This window comes from Musca domestica, unplaced genomic scaffold (genome assembly GCF_030504385.1).
Source record: "Musca domestica strain aabys unplaced genomic scaffold, Musca_domestica.polishedcontigs.V.1.1 19, whole genome shotgun sequence".
Lineage (NCBI taxonomy): Eukaryota > Metazoa > Arthropoda > Insecta > Diptera > Muscidae > Musca > Musca domestica.
The window spans coordinates 4,372,908-4,400,583 of NW_026712245.1; the positions used below are offsets into that span (position 1 = coordinate 4,372,908).

Below are 27,676 nucleotides of genomic sequence, written 5' to 3' on the forward strand. Positions count from 1 at the left end.
AAGCATTTGACTTTAAAATGTGTCTTCTGTCTGTAATTTGACATATTGATGGTGGTGTCATCAATGTCAAGTTTTCGTTTTTTGCTTTTCTGTATCGGGGTGGGTGATGGCGTCAGTTTTTATTCAAGTGACAAGGTCATCGAGCAGATAGTATTCACGCCATAAAAATGTTGTATGTATTGGCTTTTTATTGGATATTCACAGAGTATTGAATCATAAGTTGAGTAATTGACGAAGGACCATTTTTGGCATGAATGATGTAATAAATATCCAGTATCCAAATTGCTGATTGCTAATAAAAATTGAAGTATAAATGAATAGAGTTTCCAAGAAGAAGCACTTGTTTCGTTGGAAATTCGATATTTTGGAAATTAAAATAAAGTTTTTTTCTGTACACATAAAACGTGCATTCAGTGTATATTTTAGGGAAATGGCGTATTCAGGCAATATTTTTTGTAAAAAAAATTAGTTGAATTAATTTTTCATAGATCTCCTGGAAGATCTACAGGTTGAGATTAAAAAACTGTAACCAACTTAAGACTGCTGTACTTTTTAAGCCACTCGTCCGATAGCTGTTAAAATTATTCCAGTGACAGTTTATTATATTGTTTACAAGCGTACAAAAGCATTTTGGTGAGAATTTTCCAGAAAAAAAGTTATTCGTGATGGAATTCAAGCTTGATTTCTTTATATTTGGCAGGAAAACCAATAGTGCCTATCGTTAGAGCACTCCAGAATTCAAATGTGAATAAATATTTTGTGGCTCGTACCATTGCTCGTTACCGTGATATTGGTAGCGTAGTCCGATGTCAAGAAAGTGGACGGAAGAAAACAGCAACATCAGCAGAAATGGTTCAAAAAGTAAAAAAGCGACTTGATCGAAATCCGCGTCACAGCTGCAGAAAAATGGCTCGTGAGCTGAACATATCGCAATATTCCATTCGCCAAATATTAAAAAATGAGCTCGGGGTAAAGCCATTGAAATTCCAAAATGTGCAAAAATTTACACCACAACAGAAAAAAAATTGACTCAAAAGAGCTAAGGCAACTCTTCTTGGCCGAAAGTGGTGAACTGCCGAATTTTGGTTTTCTCCGATGAGAAAACATTCGTTGTCCAGCAGTTTGTAAACAAACAAAATGGTTGTTAATTCCGCAACTGGATGGTAATTTTGCGATTTATGAGATTCATGGTCATTTAAAATGTTGACTCTTTGTGGGAGAGGTATCAGAAGGAGTTGACCGATATATCCCATCTTCATAGCATATCTTGTGTCAGTAGAAATAATGGGATATGTAAAATACGAAGAGCATCGGGTGTTTATTTCGGATTTTATAATTGTTTTGGTTATTGAACATTTTGACCTTCTGTGGGGGAGGTACCAGAAGAAATGACCCGATCTCCACTATCCTTATAACAGATCTTGTCTTGCCAGAAATATTGAGATGTGCCAAGTCTGATTGAAATCGGATTTCAGTTTGTGTTTTGTGAGCTTCGTGGATATTCAAAATTTTGACACTTTGTGAGGGAGGTGCCAGAAGTTGTGGACCGATTTATGCCATCTTCACACCAGACCTTGGGTTAATAAAAATATTGTATGTGTCTGATTTGAAGACAATCGGACTATTACATCACACTTTTTTAAAAGTTATAATTATTCAAAATGTTGACCCTTTCGGGGGAGGTACTTCATGAGGTGGACCGATATTGTCCATTTTCGTACCTGACCTGGCACTGATGCAAATACATATTAGCCTTTCCGATGTTGGAGCAATATCGGATTATCCTAAAAATAAAATACAACGACACTATGACAAGAATTAAAAGAGTGCTCGGCAAGAGTATAATCTTCTGCATTTTGAACAAATTTTGCTCCCGCTCAAACACGAGATAAACATGTTCAATACTATTCGAGCGACATCGGGAAATTAAGTTTGCTCGATTTTTTTTCGGTCCGGCTCGAATTCGAGTGAGAGTAGAAACTATTCGATTTTGCTCCCACTCTAAAACGAGTAAAACATGGTCACTCCCATTCGAGCGACATCGAAAAATTCGGTTTACCCGATTTTTTTCTGCACCCAGAAATACTCCCGCTCGAATTCGAGTGAGTTTCACTCTTTATACACATTCGAGCGAGTTTCCCGGAGGTCTAGTTTGAAAACTCCTTTGTTGATGGCCCAGAAGGTACAAAATGGTAAATTCTTATTGTGCTTTTGCAGTTTGAAATTCTGAAAAATATAGTTAACTGTTGGCAGAGAAAAGCCGAAATTTTATTAAATACGTACCTAGAAAAGTACATTTCATCAAAGCTAGCCGATAACTTATCAGAAACTTCGAATTCCTTTGGTAAGAAATTATCTTTGCTGCCTAAGAGGTCCACATATTCCGAAAGTGTTCCCCGAGACCTTTCATTTGAGCTCCGCCCAAACCCCGCTCCATTTTTATACCCTACACCACAAGGTGGTCAGGGTATTATGTCTTTGTGCATTTGTTTGTAACAGGCAAAAGAAAAACGAGATAGACCCATAGTTCCTTTTGATGATCTGCATAGAATCACTTTCTGAGTTGATTTATGCATGTCAGTCCGTCTGTACGTCCGTCCGTCTGTCCATGTATTTTTGTGAACAAAATGCAGGTCGCATTTATTATCCGATTGAGATGAAATTTTCCAAACAACATTTGCTTGGCCCAAGGACGAACCCTATTGAAATTGGAGATAATTGGTAAAAATTTAGATATAGCTCCCATATATATCTTCGTCCGATTTGCTTTTTATTGTGCACCAAACGTGTAATATCAGCCCGAATAGTATGGAATTTTGCACATGCAACCAAATTAGGCCTAAGAATAAGCATGCCAAATTTCATGGAAATCGGTTCAGATATAGCTATAGCTCCCATATATATTGTTCATCCGATTTGTTATATTTGTCCTTCGCAGCCGTAATATGCACTCTATTTGGGGAAATATATCAAATGCAGCTCAGAAATACCTTTGCTAAATTTTATCTAGATCGGTTCAGATTTGGATATAGCTCCCATATATAACTTCGTCCGATGTACCTTTTATTGTGCACCAAAACGCACATACGACCGAATTGAGTCCAGAAGGTAGTATGCAAAATTTGGTGAAGATCGGTTCAGATATAGCTATAGCTCCCATATATATTGTTCATCCGATTTGTTGTATTTGTTACCCACAGCCGTAATATGCTCTCCGTAACAACGATATTCAGGGAAATATATCAAATACAGCTCAGAAATTCATAAAAGCAGTAAGTTCGGCCGGGCCTAACTCTAAATACCCTCTACCATTTCGGACGAATTAGGACATCTTCAAAAAAAGAAAATCCATTAAAAATTCTGCTAAAATCATAAAAATACCAAATATCGGAAGGTGCCGTTATATATATCGTGAACCTCTTTAGACTATTCTCTTTGGTTGAGTAAAGTACTCACATAGAACTCCTTGTGTAGAATTTCAGACAATTCCATTGAAAAATGTGGCTAAAATAATCAAAATAGATAAAGTACTCACAAGGAACTCCTGGCGTGAATTTTCAGGCAATTCCATTGAAAAATGTAATACAAACGGAATGTCGAACTTAATATACTATCCAAACATTTTCGCATTTCGGCCAATATTTAGCACTAAGAATGAGTTAACCTCATTTTGCCGTCGAAATGTCTAAAATTTGGTATTTCGGATTCATACAGGTCAGTAAATCTTCTTGAAACCCCTTAAGGCTACTTTTGGTTATAGTTCATGGTGAAGGTTATTACAATTTTGGCCCGGTGAAACTTAAGGTCCCTTTACTTGATGTTGCATCCATCCTGTCATAGTTTATTATCAAAAGTTTAATTCCAGAATTTTTTTCTTGTTAAATACCAACATTTTTTACATTTTACCAAATGCAACTGTTTCCCCATCCCATTTCTTACTTCATTAAGAATTCCAAAATGATTGAATTTTATCACTTTCAAAATTAAATCGACATTATCTAAAAACTTCCATATACTAATAGCATGACTTCCCCTCTTTGAAAGCAGTACTCGACAAAACTTGTTACTCAAAATGTCTTTATTACTGCATTTCAATTCTTTCCACACTTGACGATTGAGTGCTCCGGATGCCAAGATGCTCTTCTTTGCGAAAAGTAACGAAATTATATTTACTCAACTACTCTTGGCCAGGCAAAAAAGAGGACATTTTAATGATGACTTTTGTGTCCACAAACTCTCTACAGCCAAAATGTCCACTTCTTTCAAAACGTTTTGACTTTGAGGCTATAAAATAAAAATATCTTATTTGACTAGCAACGCTCCCTCTCTCTCCCCCACACCCCTTTTCACCATCTCTTATCGCCCTGATGCAGACACCATAAATCACTGGTCCAGTCAAATACTAAATATGGAGAATTTTTCTATTATCGGCTTTGGTGCGACCCGTGCAGAGTTCGAATGTTAGAGTGCTCGGGTTTGAGTTGCCATTAAATGCATTTATCATGTTTGAAATCCATTTATCACTTAGCATTTTGCATATATTTGGCTTTTTGTTGGAGCTCGGCGTTACGTTTTTATGCTTCAGCACCACTCCACATAGAGATGTGTTAGAAGAGTTTGGTGCTGGGATGCTGTGGCGTTCAACACTCATGACCGACCATCTGCACTGGAGCCAAGAGTTCATTACATTTGCATTCCATGTGATTTTTGTATGGGAAAAAAAATCGAGGAATCGAGTGCATTTTTTGCTGGATTTATTTTTATTTCTAAACGACTGCATTATGATAACCTCCAGCCCAGCCAGAGGGGGTATTACTTTTACGCATAATGACGATGCTCTATTATTGTTACTATCATACGAGCAGTAAATTTCAATTTATATGCTATTTTGGAATTGTATTTGTATTTCTTTTTTTTGTTTTTTTTTTTTTTTTTTCAATTTTAGTAGAGGGGAAGTAAATTCTGATTCTGTAGAAATACTTTTGCATATTCAAATATTCATATAAGAACATTGCAGAGAACTGTGATACTTTTAAAACCTGTTACATCGATTTTTGTGGGACAGTGCCACCATGTTCGGGGTCAATGTAGTTCGAGGTTTTGGACTTGGTAGTCTTCAAAACCTGTCAATACATGGCCACATTTATGACCATATCTCGATTTCTGAACATTTGGAAAATATAGTTCCACGACAGAACATGAAGATGTTAACCAAAAAAAAAAAAAATAACCATTTGAGGACCATGGATTTCTCTATTCTAGAAAATTTTACATAAATATTCATGTTTTTCATCAACGATTTCTAATTTCCAGAAGTCAGTTGTTATAAAAATTAGTTTAAAAAATTTTAGGGCCAACATTTGTCTTTTTTAGTTATTGGTTGCATAAATTGTCAATAGTAAAAAGATTCTAACCACCAAATTATCAGTTCCGTAAAAAATTGTCAATATATATTTACATTAGCATGTTAGGTTCACATTGGACCACGGAGTCTTTAATCAAAAAAATATCACTGTAGGTGTATATTTGGGACCTTATATTTCCCAATTTACAATTTCAACATTTTCACATAAGTTCCACAGATTTTTCTTTTCCTAAGAATTAGATGTATAAGTCCAACTTGGAGCGTGATGTCCCCAGATAAAAAGTAGTCAGTATAGATCTAAAATTTAAACCAATGTAGATCCACGTTTTGTAACCTTACGTTCTAAGTTTTTCAATTCAGATCATGGCTTAAATCATATATTTATCAGTTAAAGGTAATTGTATATAAAGGTACACATTTTGAACCCATATATACCTCGGATTAAGGAAATGAAACATGGGTCCATATTTTGGGTCATAGATATCTCGCTTTTAGTAAGTGTCAACATGGGTCCACTTTTGGACTCTTTCAGTTTTGGACTTTTGAGGTCGAATTGATGACGTTTAGGTCTGTGGTGTTGGAATTTAGAGATTTTTTTTTTTTTTGGAAATTGGAGGAATTTTTCCAAGTTTTGAAACTCTTAAGGTCAGATTCGGAGAACATTTTCAAGATGGGGTCCTACTTTTTTACAGAAAATTTACCATGGATCTAGATTACGTAAATCCAAAAAGTTGTCAATAAATGTCCATATATTTAATGCAGGCCCTGTGTTGGAACATAGATTCCAAAAATCCAGAAAGTCAGTACACGGTTTGGACCATAGTTTTTTTAGTTTCAGAAAATTGCCAATACATGTCCACTTTTTAGACCATTGTTTTCATAGTTCTTCAACATTTGTCAATACAGACCAAGTTTTTTGAATATATGTCCAAATTTTCTTGTTTCCCAAAAAATTGAGAATAAAAATTTCATCAAAATTGGTTCTAATTTTCATAGTTTCAATATAGGTCTACGTAGGTCTACGATTAAGACCATAAATTCATTCTTTCAGAAAATTATCAAAATTGATCGAAATCTTCATAGTTCAAAAGAAACTTGTCAATATGGTCCACGTTTGTCAACTAAGAAAATAAGAAGATTTTTAAAAATAGATCTTGGTTTCAAGACATAGATTTTACAGTTCGAGAAAATTGACGGGGTAAGCCCACATTTCCATAGCCCCAGAAAATTGTCAATTGATCAATCGAGGTGGAATTTGGAGAGTATTCTTTTAAATGTTGGTCCACGTTTGGGATCTTTAAATTCTCAGTTTTGGAATAGGTTTATGGCTTTGACACTTGGGATCTCAGTTAAGGTACGTTTTTCAATATAGATCCATATTTTGGAGTTTGTTGACCTCATTTTGGACCTATGAAGTAAGTCTAAACTACGGAAAATATTTATTATAAGACCAATGTTGGTCTGATTAGGGTAACTTTTTCGATATAGGTTTATGAATTCGACCCTTGGGTCTCGTTTGGGGAACTTTTTCAATATATGAATCTTTGAGAACTGATCAAAGAATCCACGCCTTGAAGTTTCGCCAGGAAAATTTTTTCAATATTATTCCACTGGGGAAGAGTTTTTTTCCTAAAAAAAAACTGAAAGAGTCAACTTTTTTAAAATTTAAGATCTCAGTTTCCAACGTCAACGATTTGGTCCTTTGACAATCCTGAAAATTGGTTTTAAATGTCCACGTTTTGAAACAATAAGGCCTTGGAGGGAAAAAATTTTCAATATAGGATTTTTGAGAAGGGCTGGCAATGTTTAGCATAGGCCTAATTTAAAATTAATGAGTTCTCTAGTGTGGAATATGTCAACATAGGGCAATGTCTAAGAGCAAATTTGAATATTTTATATTTTTTGTTGTCCATTAGGTAAACCCACTGACTAAGGGCAAAGTTGGGACCCTTTGAGAATTCAATTGTAGAAATGTTTATTTTGGAAGTTTGGAGTTCAAAAAACCAACAACATTGGTTTGAATTAGCTTTAAGGAGGTTTTAAAGTCCTAAATCATTTTAAGGTTTTTCCCAACTAAGCAAATGTTTATACCCTACACCACAAGGTGGTCAGGGTATTATTTCCTTGTGCATTTGTTTGTAACAGGCAAAAGGAAAAGAGATAGACCCATAGTTCCTTTTGATGATCTTCATAGAATCACATTCTGAGTCGATTTATGCATGTCCGTCCGTCGGTCCATGTATTTTTGTAAACAAGGTACAGGTCGCATTTATTACCCGATCAAGATGAAATATTGCACAAATCATTTGTTTGGTCCAAGGACGAGCCCTATTGAAATTGGAGATAGTCGGTAAAAATTTAGATATAGGCTCCCATACATAACTTTGTACGATTTGCCTTTTATTATGCACCAAACGTGTAATATCAGCCCGAATAGTATTGAATTTTGCATATACACCCAAATTAGGCCTAAAAATAGGTATGCCAAATTTGATCGAAATCGGTTCAGATATAGCTATAGCTCCCATATATATTGTTCATCCGATTTGTTATTTTTGTCCTCCGCAGCCGTAATATGCACCCTGTACCAACGATATTCAAGGAAATATATCAAATACAGCTCAGAAATATCTTTGCCAAATTATATCGAAATCGGTTCAGATATAACTTCGTCCGATTTACCTTTTATTGTGCACCAAACATCTAATATTTGTCTAAAGTGGATGGAATTTGGCACTTAGGACCGAATTTAGTCTAGAAGCTAGTATGTCAAATTTGGTGAAGATCGGTTCAGATATAGCTATAGCTCCCATACATATTGTTCTTCCGATTTGTTATTTTAGTCCTCTGAAGCCGTAATATGCACTCTGTAACAACAATATTTGGGAAATATATCAAATACAGTTCTTAAATAACTTTGCTAAATTTTATCGAGGTCGGTTCGGATTTGAATATATCTCCCATATATAACTTCGTCCGATTTACCTTTTATTGTGCACCAAACGTGTTATATGAGTCCAAATGGGATGGAATTTGGCACTTACGACTGAATTGAGTCTAGAAGCTAGTATGTCAAATTTGAAGAAGATCGGTTCAGATATAGCTATAACTCCCATATATATTGCTCATCCGATTCGTTATATTTGTTCCCCATCGCCGTAATATGCACTCCGTAACAACGATATTCAGGGAAATATATCAAATATAGCCCAGAAATATATTTGCCAAATTTTATCGAGATCGATTCAGATTTGGTTTTAGCTCCCACATATAACTTCGTCCGATTTGCCTTTTATTGTGCACCAAACGTGTTATACGAGTCCAAATGGGATGGAATTTGGCACTTACGACTGAATTGAGTCTAGAAGCTAGTATGTCGAATTTGGTGAAGATCGGTTCAGATATAGCTATAGCTCCCATTTATATTGCTCATCCGATTTATTATTTTTGTTCCTCACCGCCGTAATATGCACTCCGTAACAACGGTATTCAGGGAGATACATCAATTACAGCCCAGAAATACCTTTGCTAAATTTTGTGGAGATCGATTCAGATTTGGATATAGCTGCCATATATCTTTATCCGATTTCAAGCTAATTGTGCACCAAATGGCTAATATAGACCTCAATTAAAAAGATACAAATTCTTCGGCATATATAGCCCTTTGAACTTTAAATTATAATTGTACTCATAGCTTGTATGATTTAATTATCCCATAAAAAGTTTTAATTGTTATGTGAAGCTCTACTAAATATGCAAAGTGGAGTAGGGTATCATAAAGTCGGCCCCGCCCGACTTTAAGACTTTCTTACTGGTTACACCCATGGATTTTTGAGTTCTCTAAATCACGTTTATAACCTACAATTTTTTACTCCATAAAACTCCTTTTTTAAATTCTTATATAAATTAAATAAATCTTTTTGTCTCTAAAATAATTAAAAAATATGTGTAAGTCAACAATATAAATTCCAGAAAAAATATGTCTCTGTATCTCTCTCTCTCTTGGGTCATAATTAATTCATGTCATTTAAAACAATATTTTCTTTAAACAATTTTTATGACATTTCTTTTGTTTCTGCCAGTTTCTGAGTTCTTTATGGTGCAGCAGCAGCACCAGCCACACTTCTTCATCCACTTCTGTAATGGCAAATTATTTTAAAATTTATGTGGACGCCTGCCGCCTTAACAGCAGCAGCAACAACAAAAACACTCGGTAAACAAATAAAAATAACCCATTTAACCTATCACACAAGAGTAGTACTTTGACCAAGAATAAGTGGTGTAAAAACCACCCGAACCTGCTTGTCTTCGTCTCTCCGTCCACCAGCCAGTCACACCCACAGCCCTCGCAATCAGGGACAACAAAGAAATACGAGTGTGTTTTAAACGACAGCAATTGTTTTGCATATTGAAACTGTGCCAACGACGACGACGATATCACATACACACACACTCTCAAGCTTATTGTATTTGTTGCTGCACACACACGCACGTACATTCATGGCTTCACATGCGAAAGGTTTTGCAAAGGAAACGGAAATACTCCAACAAACAAATGGTTTGTTGCGGGAATTTCACTTGAGTTGGAAATATTCCATTTATGCTGTTGCTTCTTGGGCAAGGATAGGGATGCATGCGTGTGAGAGTGTGTATGTGTGTGTGTGTGTGTGTCGGAGACCACACTTTGCACATTCCCCATGGAAATAGGAGAGGACCACCAACCGATTTAACCTAGCAACTGACAGCTGGAGTATCAACAACAACGCCATTCATGGCATCATTGCTAGCTAGCTAGTTCCCTCGCTTGCTCGCTAGCCCAGTTGGCGTCTCTCTCGCCGGCTGTGTGACACACCACCACCACCACCAACCAAGCGGAATTATTTGCATTCCAAATACCAAATTGTGCATAATCGGACCACTGCGAAGCGTGATCATGCAACATACCGCATTGCAAATCATGCCACATGCCTTTGGGTCACAGTGATGATGACTGCCATGCCATGGAGCTGATGATGATGACGACGATGGTGACAATGGTGCTGCTGAGTTGTTGTGTGCTCGGTTATTTGCTCAAAAAGGACCAGGGATTTAGTTTGTTGTTGTTTTTTCGTTTCGTAATAAAACGTGATTCGGCGAGAGTTTTTCTACGGCACATATATTGTTTTCGTAATGAATTCAAGGAAAATATTTTTTTGCAGGGATTGAAAAATTGTAAGTGTTTACGAAAACATAGCTGAAATGGAATTTTAAAGGATTTGTTTTGTATCAATGAGGGACTATAGCTTATTGATGCATTATGCTGTTTGAAAATAGATTGTGAGACACTTATTTTCTAATATTTTTTTTGTAAAGTTTCATGGTTGACAGATGGAGATTTGAATCAGAATTACATTCGTCCTCCCCATATAACAATACCTCCCCATATTTGGTATTTTGATGATATTAGCGACATTTTTCACCGCAATTGTTTCAAATTTTGTATTGGATGAACTTAAGGGGTACTACAACCTATGACAGAAAATTGTTCAGGCATGTCTTCGTATATTCCCATATAACGGTATCTCCCGATATTCGGTATTTTAATGATTTAAGAAACATTATGGACCGAAATTGTTTCAAATTTCGTATTTGCAGGTCGTAATGGGCACTACAGCCTATGAAAAAAATATATATATATTATACAGGTCTTCGTATAGCCCCCATACAACTATACCTTCCGATATTCGGTATTTTGATGATTTTTGCGACATTATTCACCGTAATTGTTTGACATTTTTTATTTGAAATTCGGAATCAAAACTTCAGCCTATGGCCGAAAATCCTCGTCTTTGTATGGCCTCATATAACGGTTTTCATTTGAGCGATATTTTTGGATGGAATTTTTTGAAAATGTTCAAATTCCTTCCTAAGCGGCCCGGCTGAACTTAGCTGAAGTTTTTGCTTTTTATAACCTTCACCAAAAGGTGGTCAGGGTATTATGTCTTTGTGCATTTGTTTGTAACAGGCAAAAGGAAACGAGATAGACCCATAGTTCCTTTCGATGATCTGCATAGAATCACATTCTGAGTCGATTTATGCATGTCCGTCCGTTCGTCTGTCTGCCCGTCTCTCTGTCCATCCCTCTATCTATGTATTTTTGTAAACAAAGTACAGTTGGCATTTATTGCCCTTTCCAGTGAAGTTTTGCACAGATCATTTGTTTGGCCCAAGGACGAACCCTATTGAAATTGAAGAAAATCGGTCAACATTTAGATATAGCTCCCATGTATATCTTCGCCCGATTTGCTTTTATTTGGCACCAAACGTGTAATATCAGTCCGAATAGTAAGGAATTTTGCACATACAACCAAATTAGGCCTGAAAATAAGTATGCCAAATTTAATCGAAATCGGTGCAGATATAGCTATAGCTCCCATATATATAGTTCATCCGATTTGTTATTTTTGTCCTCCGCAGCCGTAATATGCACTCTGTGACAACAATATTTGGGGAAATACAGCTCAGAAAAGCATTTGCTAAATTTTATCGAGATCGCTTCAGATTTGGATATAGCTCCCATATATAACTTCGTCCGATTTACCTTTTATTGTGTACCCAACGTCTAATATTTGTCAAAATGGGATGGAATTCGGCACTTACGTCTACAAGCTAGTATGTCAAATTTGGGGAAGATCGGTTCAGATATAGCTATAGCTCCCATATATATTGTTCATCCGATTTGTTATATTTGTTACCCACAACCGTAATATGCACTCCGCAACAACAATATTCAGGGAAATATATCAAATACAGCTCAGAAATGTCTTTGCCAAATTTTATCGAGATCGGTTCAGATTTGGATATAGCTCCCATATATATCTTTATACGATTTCAAATTAATTGTGCACCAAATAGGTATTACATGTCCCAATTTAAAATATTCAAATGCTTTGACATATTTAGTCCTTTGAATTTTAAATTATAATTTTATTCATAACTTGTATAATTTAATTCTCCCATAAAAACTTTTAATTGTTATGTGGAGCTCTACTAAATTAGCAAAGTGGTGTAGGGTATCATAAAGTCGGCCCCGCCCGACTTTAAGACTTTCTTTACTGGTTAATACTATTACTTTTTTTTAATAATTGTTTTTAGAAAACCCATTATTTTAACAAGGGCATTTATGGCCTCCACGGCTTTGCTGCACACCCGTGACCTTTTAATGAAAATTTCAACCCTAAAATATATATTTTATTGTATATGAATTCCTGGCGTTTACTTAAGATTTGGCTTGACTTCTTCTAGAATCTATAGTAGAATTTTGTGGCAAATAATTTTCAAGAATATTTTGACTTGCTACAGTCCCATTTAAATTAAGTTTTAGCTGTGTTAGATGCTTTGTGAAGGAGTTTCTGTCCCGAAATCGTGCATGTTTTTTTTTTAGAACTCTCATTTCGTGAACACTTTCAAAGGTGTTCCTGAGCAATAATCATGGATGGTTCAGGAGTTCCTTAGCAGATTCTGGATTGTATAACTAGTGGATTTTTTTAACTAGTGGATTTTTACGATAATTTTTATAAGGTTGTTGTGGACATTCATAAAACTTTTGCATGGGCTCCTTGATAAAAATTTGCCGATTTTTTAGGAAATTATATCCAAGGTTACTCATACCAAAAATCGTGAATTTTTAGGTCTTTCTTTAGGATTTTTTTAAAATATAATTCATGGACTTACTGACAAAAATTATGAAGTTTTTACGAACTTTCTATCAACAATCATGGATTCCTCAGAATGTACTTACAAGGTCTTCTTGGGTAAAGCATGTGTCTTAGATAGGGATATTTTTTTCAAGGAATTCCATAGAAAAATACTGTTTGTTTTTCAAGGACTACATAAAAACCAAGAGACTTTAAGAATATATTACTCAAAGTATTCTTCGACAAGTATTGTCTATATTAACAAATAAAAAAGCAGTAAGTTCGGCCGTGCTGAACTTTGAATACCCTCCGCCATTTCGGACGAATTAGGAAATTTTCAAAAAAATTCAATCCATTAAAGATACTGTTAAAATCTTAAAAAATACAGAATATAGGTATCGTGGACCGATATAGCCCATCTTCGAACTTGACCTGCCTGCGGACAAAAAACAGATCTGTGCAAATTTTAGCTTCCTATCTTTATTCGTTTTGACTCTAGCGTGATTACAACAAACGGACGGACGGACTAAATCGTCTTAAAATTTTACTATGTATGGTGGAGGGTATCAAAAAAAATAAGCAGAACTCCTGGCAAAAAATGTTTGTATTTTTATGACTGCTTTGTATTTTTTTTTTTTTTTTCAAGAACTTCCTAGAAAAAACATTCAATTGCTATCAAAAATTGCGTATATTTTAAAAAAATTCTTAGTTAAAAATCAAATATTTTTACTGGGTCTATCTGAAGCAAATTCTGGAATTTGTAGAGAACTGTTTTAAGACCACCCGACCCAAAATCGGGTATTTCCTTGATTCTTTTTTAAGAATTATTTAAGAACTTGCTAGAAAAATTCGGGCATATTTTTTCATAGAAACATTTCTATGAATGTATTTGCAAGGTCTTCTTGGGATAAATATGTCTCTTGGATAGGAATATTATTTCAAAAAATTCTGATTTTTTCAGGAACTACATAAAAAATCAAGTGGTTTTAAGAATATTTTCTCAAAGTCTTAAAAAATAGACTATGGAACATCGTGTTTTTTTCCAGAACTTCCTAGAAAAAATCCTTGCCATTCTAGAAATTTTTTTAAGGGACTTTCCTTCAAAATTTTGTATTTTTAAAAAACCTCTTACCAGGTCAGTCTGAAACTTATACAATTATTTTAAGAACTTTCTGGCTATAATGAGTATTTTTATGACTTCCGTGTTTTTTTTTTCAAGAACTTACTAGAAAAAATTATTGAATATTTTTTCAAGGTTTTCCTAAATTTCCATAGAGGTAGTAGTACATAGTACTAGTAGGACATATCTGCACACATTCACACACACACATAAGAATTCTTCTTCATAAACCAAGCTTTTAGTATTTTGTATTTTTTATTTAGACTTCATCATATAAATTGTGACCCTGTGACCAAATCAAGCTATCGAGCTGGAATATTCTGGATGAAAACTTGGTTATATTAAATATACTTTAAATACCAAATAAATTAACATTTTCCAAAAAAAAAAAAAATGAAAACTAATAATTTCTAGGCTCTCATTTCAATTAATATTCCTATCTTTCACTCAATATCAGTAATAAACAAATATCTAAACTTTAATCAGTCCTAAAAAAAAATTTCCATTTCCATAACATTTGCTGCAAAATCTATATCCCCATCCAAGCTGTGGGAACTTTCCTAGCATCTCTCCCAATACCTTATTTTTCTTGTGAGAGGGAACAAAACTAATTGAATCAACAACTAATAAATAAACTTTTCCTGAACCTCCTCCCACAACAAAACTTATCTAAATTAATTAGATCCCAAGGAATTCTGCAACGGCTGTAACACTTGTTTACCAATTTCCGTTTATTGCTCCCATTTGTCTCCATATTTTGAGGGTTAATTAAGAAATTAACCCAAGCACGCCAGGCCCAGGTGTTGCTCCGGAAACAGAGGAAGTTTCCATCCTCTGACATCGCTTAGGTTTTAATGGTTTTTGTTTAATAAATTTCCTATTTTCATCCTACCTCCTCCTCCATCTTCTCCTTTGGTGGTGGCCAATATTTCAGAATGTCATCTATGAGAGAGTTTTATCACAACTTGGCCATTGTTGCCATTAAACATGTCCATATTATTTGCTGGCTTATTGTTGGGCAAAAAAAGACGAAGGCAAAAAGAGAGAGACGCCAAGTGGGAGACAACAATATGTCAACTGGTGGTATTACAGGACATGGGAGAAAAACGCTTGTGTGTTGTGGTGGTTATATGTGGGGGGTTTGTGGGGATTTGGCAAAGCCATCATCAGCTCGCACATGACAATCAGTTATCACTACCTACTAGCCCTGTTACATCCAATGCCAGGATATTCGTTGTGTTGTTCAAAGTTCATAGAGTCATGGCGTTTTTTTTTTCTCTTTTTCTGTGCAGTCCGCTTGACTGAGTGTTTATTAGTTTTATGAAAGCGCAAAAACGAAAACAGCCAGTGGATTTATGCTTGCCGTTCATCTCCCAGCAGCATTCAATGGGTATATGCATTTATTAGCCATTTTTAACCCTTAGAACGAATGGATGGATAACAATTTCCTATTGGAAAATCAAATTCAGCCCGGGCTGAATTGAAATTTTTCTATGGGAAAATCCCACTCAGCGCGGGCTAATTGAAATTTTCCTATGAGAAAATCCCATTCAGCCAGGGCTAAATTGAAATTTTCCTATGGGAAAATCCCATTCAGCCAGGGCTGAATTGAAATTTTCCTATAGGAAAATCCCATTCAGCCCGGGCTGTATTGAAATTTTCCTAAGGGAAAATCCCATTCAGCCCGGGCTGAATTGAAATTTTCCTATGGGAAAATCCCATTCAGCCCGGGCTGAATTGAAATTTTCCTATGGGAAAATCCCATTCAGCCCGGGCTGAATTGAAATTTTCCTATGGGAAAATCCCATTCAGCCCGGGCTGAATTGAAATTTTCCTATGGGAAAATCCCATTCAGCCCGGGCTGAATTGAAATTTTCCTATGGGAAAATCCCATTCAGCCCGGGCTGAATTGAAATTTTCCTATGGGAAAATCCCATTCAGCCCGGGCTGAATTGAAATTTTCCTATGGGAAAATCCCATTCAGCCCGGGCTGAATTGAAATTTTCCTATGGGAAAATCCCATTCAGCCCGGGCTGAATTGAAATTTTCCTATGGGAAAATCCCATTCAGCCGGGCTGAATTAAAATTTTTTTTATGGGAAAATCTCGTTCAACCCCCCTGAATTGAAATTTTCCTATGGAAAGTCTAGAATTGAAAATTTTCCCATGGAAAATTCAATCTGTGTTCAGAATTTTGTTTCTTGTGTAGAAATATTAATCCGCTTTAAGCCCCTCCGTAATACCTTAGGGTTAAACAATGGCCTTGCATTTTTGTATGGCCAGCAATGGCGAGCAGCCTTTAACGTTTCATTTCATTTGAGTCGTTGGACAATTCATCGTTTCCATTTAAACGTACTTTTTGTTTTTTGTTTTTCTCTTTTTCAATTCCCTTTCAACCCATCGTTTGACTAGTCCTGTCATTTGTTATGGGAAATGTTGTAGAGTTTCCCCATGTGGCGGGCAAAAATTAATTTTTGTCACGTTCGGTTGAGTCTTTTGTCCGGACTAAACGATAGAAATGAATCATGGCCGTGGACAAGTAAAAAAAAATAATATTCTCTTTAACTGGGCTTTGGAGAACAAATATATGAATGTATGTGTGTATGCATCTGTGTTGGTGTGCGCTAAGTCTCCTCAAATGAAGGGAGAAAGTTTAAATAGAGACATTTTATAATCAATTAACTTTAATTGATTTCATAACAGGACATGGCGAATGGCTGTCCATATTCGTGGTTAGAGAGAAAGAGAGAGATAGAAGTGGCAGGACCTTTATTTACCTACACATAAAACTTGCTAAAATGTCCTTTTCTCCCCTACCCTTCTCCTTCCCGTTGCTGTGACAAACTAATTGGATAATATTTTTATTTTCCGTTTTTTTTTTTCTTTTTCTTTACAGTTCGCGGTTCGTTTGTTGCCTGTTTGATGATTGGTTGTTGGCCAAGTTTGTTTGCCAGCTGTTTGTTTCTTTCAGCCATCCATTCATTCTCTTGACCCCAATTGATTTGTTGAATTGGAGAAGCCATAACTAAATGGTAAGTTGACTTATTGAGGCTTGGAAAAAATCTCTTCAAGTTCTATTGTTCACAAATTGTTTTGGCCACAGGCAATCAAATATTACAATTTCCCCGCTACATTTGTATTACGATGCTGTGAACCTTAATTGGCTTTTTGAAGCTGTTTTCATTAGAGCTGAGAGTTATGCTTATTGACAATTTGTTTGCATTAAATTTGGGGGAGAATTTATGAAATTTTTGCGTGATGTCAAACAATTTTAAAGGACATTTATGAAAACTTTAATTCAGTCTGTGGAATTTCATTTTCAGATCAAAAAACTTCATTCAGCCCCGCTGAATTGAGTTCTACATTGAAAAACTTAAAATTAGCCTTGCTAAGTTGTATTTTCTGCAGGAAAATTTAGTACGGATGAAGTGAGTTAGTTTCATATTATAGTTGATATGGAGACTCAATTCTATGATTAATAGAGTGTGATATTTTAGAAACGAGAACGCCATATAAATATGAAAAATGGTTGATATAGAGTTATATTTGATATATAAGGGCGTCATCTATGTGCGAAGCAAATTGTTCGGTAAATATGACATCACCTACAACTAGTTATAAAAAATGGTCAAAATTTCAGTCAATAAGATTGAAGATACCATGTTTTTTTGAACAAATGTTAACGCGGAGATGATGGCGTCATCTTCATTCAAAAAATGTTTCTTTTTAGGACGGATCCACATTGTGGACCAGTTTTAAGGACGCCAATTTCATGGAAAATTTTATAAAAATAGACTCATGTTTGGTAGGCTCCATCTACTTTGAAAAAAATCGGGAGGTATACTCAAGCGCCATCTTCTTTCAAAAAAATGTTTCCTTTCAGGACTGATCCACATGCACGCCAATTCCATGGAAAATTTTATAAAAATAAACTCTTGTTTGGTTGATATAAAGGGCTTCATCTTCGTTGAAAAAAAATCGGGTCGTATACTCAATAAGTAGATACTAGATCAAAACGTAATTTGTTTTGAGAAAAATTGTAAAAAGAAGCACCTATTACGTAAAATATTAGCACGCCCTCTGGATTTAAGATTTTGTCGAGATAGATTTACGTTTTCATATGTAAAACTACATGTGCCCGCTATTTCGTTCATTACGAAGTCTGGTGTAATGATGGAGTATAGCAGACCACTCCTTCTGGTACCTCCCCAGCAAAGGGTCAAAATTTTGAATAACAAAATCCTCATAAAATGCAAACCATGTGTCAGTCAATTAATTTTCAACATATGTAGATTACATCTTCTCACAAGCAGATGGCGTTGCCGTAGCTATCTAATGTTCATTTGTCTTGAGTATTTTTTATATTCTCGAAACGTTGATCTGTCTTGGAAAATAGCTTCTTAAGGAGATGTAGTTATTGTACCTACCAAAAACTGATTTTGCTCTGAATTATAATTATTTTTATTATGTAATGTTACTCACGCCATCTATACTACAATTTCTATTTTTGACAAGAATATGGTGTCCTACTATCTACAGTTCGTCTATCTAGACAAGTTTTTATGGTGCCTTATATCGTGACAACCTTCTTAAAAGTAGATGGCGCCATCGTTTTTCGCAAGTATATGATATGATTAATAGTTAACAAAGTATGGAGTTATCTCGACAACTTTTTTGCAGGAAGATGGCGCCGTCATATCTGCCTTTTTTCACATTCGTCAATTTGCTTATATCTTCAAAAACGGAAATTTATAATGATGCTGCACTCATATCTATGATCTATTCTGACAAAGTCTCAAGAAAATGGCGTCCTCATGCCGACTAAAACGTGTTATGTGCCCCTGGATCTTAGCAACTTTTTTACAGGTACATGGCGTCCTCATATATGCTTCTATCTAATTGCCTTTTCTACATTCGTCAATTGCAATATATATTTTCAAAATCGGAATTTTTTTACAGGGTGCTGCTGCACTAATATTAAAAATCTATTCTGACAATGTTTTCTCAAGAAAATTGCGTCATTATGCAAAGCGCCCATGTAACATGGTAGTTTTTTACGAGTAGATGGTGCAACTTTTTTACAGGTAGATGGCGTCTTAAATATATGCTTCTATCTTTGGATCGCTGATAGATAATGCCCTCATATCTACAAAACGTGCATCTACCTTGACATTTATTCCTATATTGACAATTTTTTTCAAAAAGGAATGAAGTCCTCATATCTATCAAACGAGAAACTTAATTGGTAATTGTTTCACATGTAGATGGCGCTCCCATTTAACTATCTATCCATCTATTAAATAGCTCATTTATAATGACTAATTTTTCTCCAGGGAATGGTTTACAATATTTCCAAACAAATAGGTCCAAAGGAAATAGTATCCCAGATCAACCTCCACAAAGTTGCTAAGTTTCGCAGAGAGATTGTGTCCTTATATCTAGGAGTATTTAACGTTCATTTATACAACTTTGTCAAAGGTAGATACTGCCCTCTTATATACAGAAATGTGAATCTATCTCTATCAAAAGTTTCGCAAGGTTATGATGTCGTCGTACCCATCACAACATATTTGTATTATATGTCCAAATTAACAACATCTATAGTGTAATTGATCTTTCTTGAAAGGAAGATGGCGTCCTAATATTTATTAACGTTGATTTAGACGATGACAAAGCCTCGCCGATACGTGGATCTGTTTCGAAAAATGTAACCTTCTTGAAAAATGTAACCTAAATAGAGCGGGCAAGATCCCTCTCTTCCACGTTCTTTGAAATATAGGGTGATAGTTTGAAAAAAAAATTAATATATGAAGATACCCCCTAGTCTAAGTGATTGCGAGGGGTTTTCCTTATTTTCCAAACGATTGGGATGAAAATTGCAATTTATTCCATAGAAGACGGTTTCCACACACATATCCGGTTGAATTGCGTTTCTATAAAAAATCTTTTATTCTGTCCGTGAGAAATTGAGTTATTTACTGTATCACTTTAATTACACTGGGCTCTAATAAATTTTCCTTAATTTCTTCTCTTGCCAATATTTCTTTATTTTATTATCTTGTCGCTTATTTCTCTCGCAGAAAATTATATCTTTCTCATCCCCCCCTAAGCTTTTTAACTGACAGTTATTGATTATAGTTTGTGTGAATCCAGCCATGTGGACTATTATGAAAGTTAATTATATTTTTTTGTCGTTTCGTTTCGTCAAGCAATTTTCCTTTTCTTTGACACACCTGCTCTTTCACGCATGTGTTCTCCGGGGCGGGGCGGGGGGTGGTGGTCATGTGGCGCCACGAGATTTGTCACTCAAAATAGAGACGACAATGGCATTATTATTTTGCCATGAATGCTGCTGCTGTTGTGTTAGCAGGACAACAAAGACCCCGAATTAAGATAAATACCTATGCATGGGTGTATTTAGAATACATACAAATACATGTATTGAAATGTAAATAACTACCATGAATAGACATTATAAAACCCTGTGTGCCACCTACATGTCATTCATTAATCATTGTTGCAGCAGCAGAAACGAAAAAAAAAGATAATCCTGATGCCAGCACCTTAACAAATGCCAAAAGGAAAATGTTTTCCATAATGCCATGGAAAGTCGACTACAATTATTTACACCCACTTGTGATGATGTTGTGGTGGTGTTGATGTTGGGGGGCTCTATTGTGCAGAGGGTGAATATTCACTATTAACACTTGTGTTGTTATTGTTGCCATTTTTTTGCTTACATCCTCTTCTTGTTTGTTTGTGTGTGTGTGTGTGTCGAAATGTTTCCTTTTTCCCTGTGGGCTATGGCTTCTGTTATCATTTGGCCAGCTTTGATATGTCAAAAATGATGACGCCCAACTATATGAAGTGCAAAAAAAGGCAACTTTAAAGGTTGTGGCTGTGCCAGGGACACAAGCAATGCCCTACAATTGTGCTATGACAAAAGAAATGAGGATTGTTTTCGATTTAAATCATTTTTCAGAATTTTCCAAATTTTGCCTGGGGACATCATTATTATTATTATTTTTTTTTTTTTTTTTTTTTTTGGTTTATAACAGGAAAAATTATCATTTACATCATTAGGACGGTGGAAATAGGAGATTATCCTTTGGTCATTCAAATGAGTGTCCTATATTTCAGTGTCATTAAATGGCCAAAGACCGAATTGGTAGAAATTGTTCGGAATTGAGCCATAGATGGCATGTGGTTTTTGGCTTGCAATTAATTACAGAAGTACCTTGAAATCGATCTATAGATGGCGTTTTATGATATTTAAGAAAGATCTTGAAATATTGATGATTCTTGAGGAAGTTTATATTTTGAACAGGTAGATGCACGTAACTATAGATGGCGCTTATTTACCGGCCATCTTGCAGTTAATATCTTCAATACATATTCTAACCCCCCCAACCTTGTGCTGACTGTGTTCGCCAAGAATTTAGGCACTCAAAAATGTATCTAAGTACAGTCCTAAAACTGAATTATGCTATTCATGCCACATATAGTACTGCATTAGTTTTTGGCCAGAAGATGGCGTCCAACTATCTTATGTTAAGCTTTCTTGCCATTTTGTTCATAAGAAGATGGAGCCCTAATGGTTTCGCAAGAACGTGAAGTCCTTGTACCAACCTAAACGTGTTTCTGTTTTGAAAATTTAATTTATTTTCAAAATATGCTGCAATTAAAGCCATCTATATAGTTAACTTGATATTTATCACAAAAATATGGTGTCTTTATATTAATCTAACATCCATTTAGACACCTTTTTTATAAAAAGATGATGTTCTCGTGCACGTTTAGTGAAAATTTAATTTATATGGACTATTTGTTGTAATTAATGCCAACTATGGTACAGTTCATAAAAAAAAAAATTCTTTATAAAATTTTTCACAACTACGTGGTACTTTTGTGTCGATGAAACCCCGACAGGTCAATTATTACGAAATGTAGTCTTATCTGGGTAGATTTTTCTGGAATTTTTTACAATCGAGAATTTCGCCGCAACTAGATGGTGTCACCATATTATAAATATAATTTTTTCCTCGTGTTCGCATATCTATTTAAATATATATTCGCAATATATTTTCAATTATCTGAAGGATATGATCTCCTATCCTTATGTCAACCAAAATTGGCGCTTTTTATGTAACAAATTTCGAAAAATTATTGAGCATGAAATTTTTAATAGCAAATAGTAGTTTTTCCAGATATGCACGATGGAAAAACTACAACTTGCATTTAGCGAATGTCAACCATTGTCTGAACATTTTTCCACAAGAAGATGGCGTGCATGTATCGACAAGTTGTCCACCAGTAAATTACATATTTATATCTGTTTAGGGTGGATTTATCTAATATTTTTTTAAATAGGAAGTTATCGGGCATATATATGCCGAAACTACTATTTATATTTACAGAATGTCAACAATTTTCTGAACATTTTTTCAAAGAAAGATGGCGTGCATATATTTACCCAAAACTCATACTTATATTTTAGGAGTATCGACAATTTTCCCACAAATATATGGTTTTGCCTGCATATCTATCCAAATACCGAGGTATATTCACAATACTTTTTGAAAGCAGATGAAGTCTACCAATATTATCATTTTGGAATTTTTTTTTAAAGCAGATGGCGTTTTTTTATAAAAGATAACGACAAATTATTCATCAGAAGAAAAAAACGTTTTTTTCTGCTTAGCATGGATTTATCTGAATATTTTTTTATAGAAAGAATATTGCGTGCATGAATCTACCAATTCTATTTACCGAATATCGAAAAATTTCCCACAAATAAATGGTGTTGTCAATTTTATGAAAATTTCTTCCATTACCTATCCTAAGACTGATGATAGGTGGCGCTTTTATATAAAAAATCGGATTTTTTATTCGTCAAGAAATTGCATATTTCAGATGGGATATATCGGAAAATAGTTTTTTAGTTTTTTTTTTTTTTTTTTTTTTTTTTGAAAGGCAATATCGTAGATCCATCTTGACAATTTTTACTCAGGAAGATGGCATCCTCATATCTACTAAAAAGTTAATGTATCGTAACAATTGCTTATACTAGATGGCGTCATTATATTCATATCACCAAAATGGGAAAATTTTCGCAATGGAAATTGTGTTCTCATATCAACGAAATTTTTGGTCTTTTTGAAATATTTTATAAATCTTTATATGAATAAAACATAGATATATCTTGAGAATCTTTTTCCCAAGAAGATGGCGTTGTCATGTTTACCGAAGCATTCATATATCGTGACAACTTTTTTGCAGGTAGATAGCGCTCTGATTTTTCGAAAATAGATGGTGTGTTTATTACAAACAAAAAATATGGTATAATCTCGGCAAAATTTTTAAAATGAAGAAAACACGGCGTTCTTGTGTAATTTCTTACAAGTAGATGGCGCCCTCATTTTTCACAGATGGAGTTGGCACGTATATATTTAATAATATAGATCTATCTCGTTAAACCTTTTAAAGGTAGATGGCTTCCTCATATATGTTTTATCTTTAGACTGTGATCACTGAGAGATAATGTCTTCATATCTACGAAACGTAGATATAGCTTGACATTATTACAATATTGACAGCTTTTCCACGCTTAGATGAAGTCCTCTATATCTATCAGATTAGAAAGTTCATTGCAATTGGCTCATATATAGATGGCGTTCGCATATCTATTAAAGGGTTTATTTATCATTGCTATTTTTTATTTCTTTGTTTTCAGGCAAATTATCTTCCCAAACCTGTGTTCGTTTCCACCAATATTTTCTTAGAAAATAGTATCCTAGATCAACCTTCACAATGTAGCTACTTTTACAAGTCTTAATAATTTCTCTCAAAAATTGGTAGGGACTTGATATATGGCGACACTTGAATCTGCAATATCCATTTTTCCCCCAAAAACAGATCTATTTTGACAATTTTATTTTTTCTATTCGAACAACTTCTCACTAAGTTGATGGAGTACTCATATCTACCAAAGGGGCGACTACGCTGACATGTGTTTCACCTATAGATGGCGTCATCATATTTGTCTAAATTGTATATATTTCAACAGTTTTTCATAAGTAGATGGCGCATCTATAAATATCCAAACGTATGATGAATATTGGATCTATCTCCCAACTATTTTACATGTAGATGGCGTCCATATATCAATTTGTCGCAGTGAAACTATTTGCACTATTCATGGTGTCCATATCTATCCTAACGTGGATCTGCCTCGAAAAATTCTTAAAAGAGGATTCCGTCCTCATATCGTAACCCACATTTATTTGAATTTTTTTTTCACAAGCAGATGGCGTTCTTAAATCTTGCTAAAGTAAATCTGCCTTTTTTATCTACCGGAACATGTAACTATTTTAACCATATTTTTCCAAGGATATATATCTATATGCCACTGTAGGGTTTTAAAGTAAACAAGAAACCCCACCACACAACAACTGAAGCAAGAGCAAGTAACTGAAAAACTACAACAACAACAACGTTAACAACCAACCGTTACAACAATGACAGTAACCGGGCAAATAAGCAAATGAAATATGGACAATTTTACACAAAGTAAAAATGCAAGAATAATCTTGATGGAAACAGACAACAACTACAGCAACAACAACAAATTGTACTCTCTTTATTATGATTATACTATCTCGCTTTGTTTTATTTTCATTTTGTTGGCGTTGTTGTTTTTTTTTTTTTTCCTTTTTCCACTGCCACAACAGAAAATTATTACAAAGTATTCTGGTGAATTCTGAACATATTTTTTTTTATTATGAATATCTTTTACGTTGTCGTTGTTGTAGTTATTGTTGTTTGTTTGGGTTGTTGTTGCTGGTGTTGCTCAACGGTTGAGCAGTCATCGAAATCCCAAAAGGTTACTTTCTACGGCAACAGCTCGAGCTGTGTTGGCCCAGCCCAGCTGCCTTTAGTCATGACAAACGGTCAGACAGACAGCAACTTATGATAGTGCCATAGCTGTCATCTCTACTTTACTTTGTGGTTTTGTTACGAACTTATTTTTCGTATTATTCTCTGCCTCTTTGCGGAACATCCAAACGCACACACACACACTTATCCACTTACACTCGACGGGCACAAACACACACAAAAGGACCTTCAATGCCTGGTTGGTTGGTTGGTTCTTTGTTGAGTATTTAAGGAATTCTTTATGAGTTGATTTTCCAAGAAGAATGTTTTTGGCTTTACACAAATACCGGAGAATTCTCCCAGGACGAGGAAACGGGAGTTGGTTAGAGGCACAACGGCTGAAGATGTTAAGTTCATATGTCTTAGTTATAAGAAGTACAAATCTGCTACATCGCAACAACTAATCTAATTTGTCAAATCAAAATATGATTTACTTAATGTCATCAGCTACAACAGGACACACAGACACCGAGCTCCCGACATAGATTAATTGGCTAATGTTTGGTGGCATGAGAAGTAGGGGGCGGGGAGAGAGTAGGGTCCTGCACAAAATTCCCCATAAATCTGGACACAAACATGTCTAAGCAGCTTCTGTGCAACATGCTTTCCAGTTAATATTTTATTTATCTAAGAAATGCTCCTCTGTACTTTGCCTAATGCCAGAGCACACACACACACACAGAGAATATGTGATTAAATTTGTGCCCTAGGAGAGACAGCTGTTATATCAAGTAAAGTACCGAATTAATTGAATGAAAACTGTGTGGTACATATTTTCACTGCAATTTGATTTAATGTAACATTGGGTAATTGAAAATTTATTAAATTTTTTGGTTATTTTTCTTGAAATTTCCATTCAAGAAATTTCTTTGAATATTCTTTGGTCATCAGATATTGCCAATTTTATTTCAGGAAATAAAAAACAACGAAAGAAGACCAATCAGAAAATATATTTTATTTGACTTTTATAGAAGGCAGGCAGGCGGAAGTCCTTTTTTGAGTTATTTTCTGGAAGGGCGACTTTTTTCTAGGTACTCAATGGGCGGAGATCCTTTTGTAGGTTTTCTATTTCGAAGAAAAAATTCAAGCTAGATCATGAAAAGGATATATGTACTAAATGTCACCAAATCAATTCTCTGTTAACCCATCCTGAAGCCAAAATTTCAGATATATTGAATACTAGAGAATCTACACATATTGCTGTGTAGTATTGAAAAGGAGATATTTATAAACTATCAAAAGAAAATCCATATGATGACCAAAAGCTTTGACGTTAGAAGACCATAAGAAAATCTTCAATGAGAGCGAGGACACAGAGAATGAGAGTCCATGGACGACAAAAAATGATTTTAAAGTATCAACACGCCATAGATTTTAAGGCATGCTTTATGAACGAATAGGATTGTCTATAAGTAATCGAAAGGGTTCTTTTTAGGTGGTCGCAAGGATGGTGATGTTTTTTTCTCAAGTGTACCAGGACATCAATCTTGACACTTTTTTCAATAGTGATAATATTCTCAGTTTCTTTTTTTTTTTTTCAAACGAAATTAAAGATTTATATTTTCGCCAACATTCATCTATCATGAACATTTTTTTTTTGGTCCTTAGACGACAAGATAGACTTATAACCCAGAGGTGCTATTGGCGATAGGAAGAAAAATCAGAGGGAAGTCCCTGTAAACGATAGGGGTTACATAGATGATCAGAGAAAAGTCCTTAAAACCAATTTTAAGGGAATCCTTATAAAAGACTTAAAGGCGAACGAAAGGGGGTCTTACTGAAGGACAGCAAGTTATTGTTTTGTTGGTACCATTTTTTTGATGATCTGTTGGTCCTTAAAATATTCTTTAAAAATCCTAACTTGATGGTCTTTAAAAAATCCACGCTTTATGGTCGGTAGGTTGTTGAAAAAAAATTTTTAAAAACCCGCGTTTGGTGTTTTGATGGTCCTTAAAAAATATTCTTTCAAAGAATCCACGTTCGATGTTCTGTAGGTCTTTGAAAAAATATCCTTTAAAAAATCCATGTTCGATGCTTGTAGGTTCTTGAAAAATATCTATTTATAAAATCTAAATTTGATGGTCTGTAGCTCCTTGAAAAAAGTATTCCTTAAAAAATCCACATTTGATGTTCTGTACGTCCTTGAAAAAAATATTCCTTAAAAAACCCACGTTTGATGTTCAGTAGGTGCTTGAAAAAAATATTCATAAAAAAATCTACGTTTGATGGTCTGTAGGTCCTTAAAAAAATATTCTTTAAAAAATTTGGTCCTTGAAAAAATATTCTGTTAAAAATTCAGGTTTAGTGTCCAGTTCGTCCTTGAAAAATATTCTTCAAAAAAATCCGCGTTTAGTAGTCTGATGGTCCTTGAAAAATTATTAAAAAAAAAGAATTTGTCCTTGATTTTTTTTAATCCGCATTTGTTGGTCTTGTGGTCATTGACAGATTAAGAGTCTACGTTTGGTCCTTAAAATAATATATATTTTTTAAACCCGCCTTTGGTCCTTAAAATAATATATATATATTTTAAACCCGTCTTAAAATATTTAAAATATTTTTTTAAAGATCCATGTCTTAAAAT

The 27,676-nt window shown here is 34.7% G+C and overlaps 1 protein-coding gene and 1 long non-coding RNA gene across 3 annotated transcripts in view; one reads left to right on the top strand and one right to left on the bottom strand.

Annotated features, from left to right (window-relative positions):
• Positions 1-17,385, top strand: part of LOC131801977 (uncharacterized) — a 210,281-nt gene extending 192,896 nt beyond the window's left edge. The window contains exon 4 of the long non-coding RNA XR_009341992.1: positions 17,057-17,385. This is a non-coding gene — a long non-coding RNA (uncharacterized LOC131801977). The remainder of the gene's footprint in view (positions 1-17,056) is intronic.
• LOC101888655 (receptor-type tyrosine-protein phosphatase N2) overlaps positions 1-27,676 on the bottom strand; it is a 206,177-nt gene that overhangs the window by 37,897 nt on the left and 140,604 nt on the right. The gene's annotated exons all lie outside the window — the stretch shown is intronic.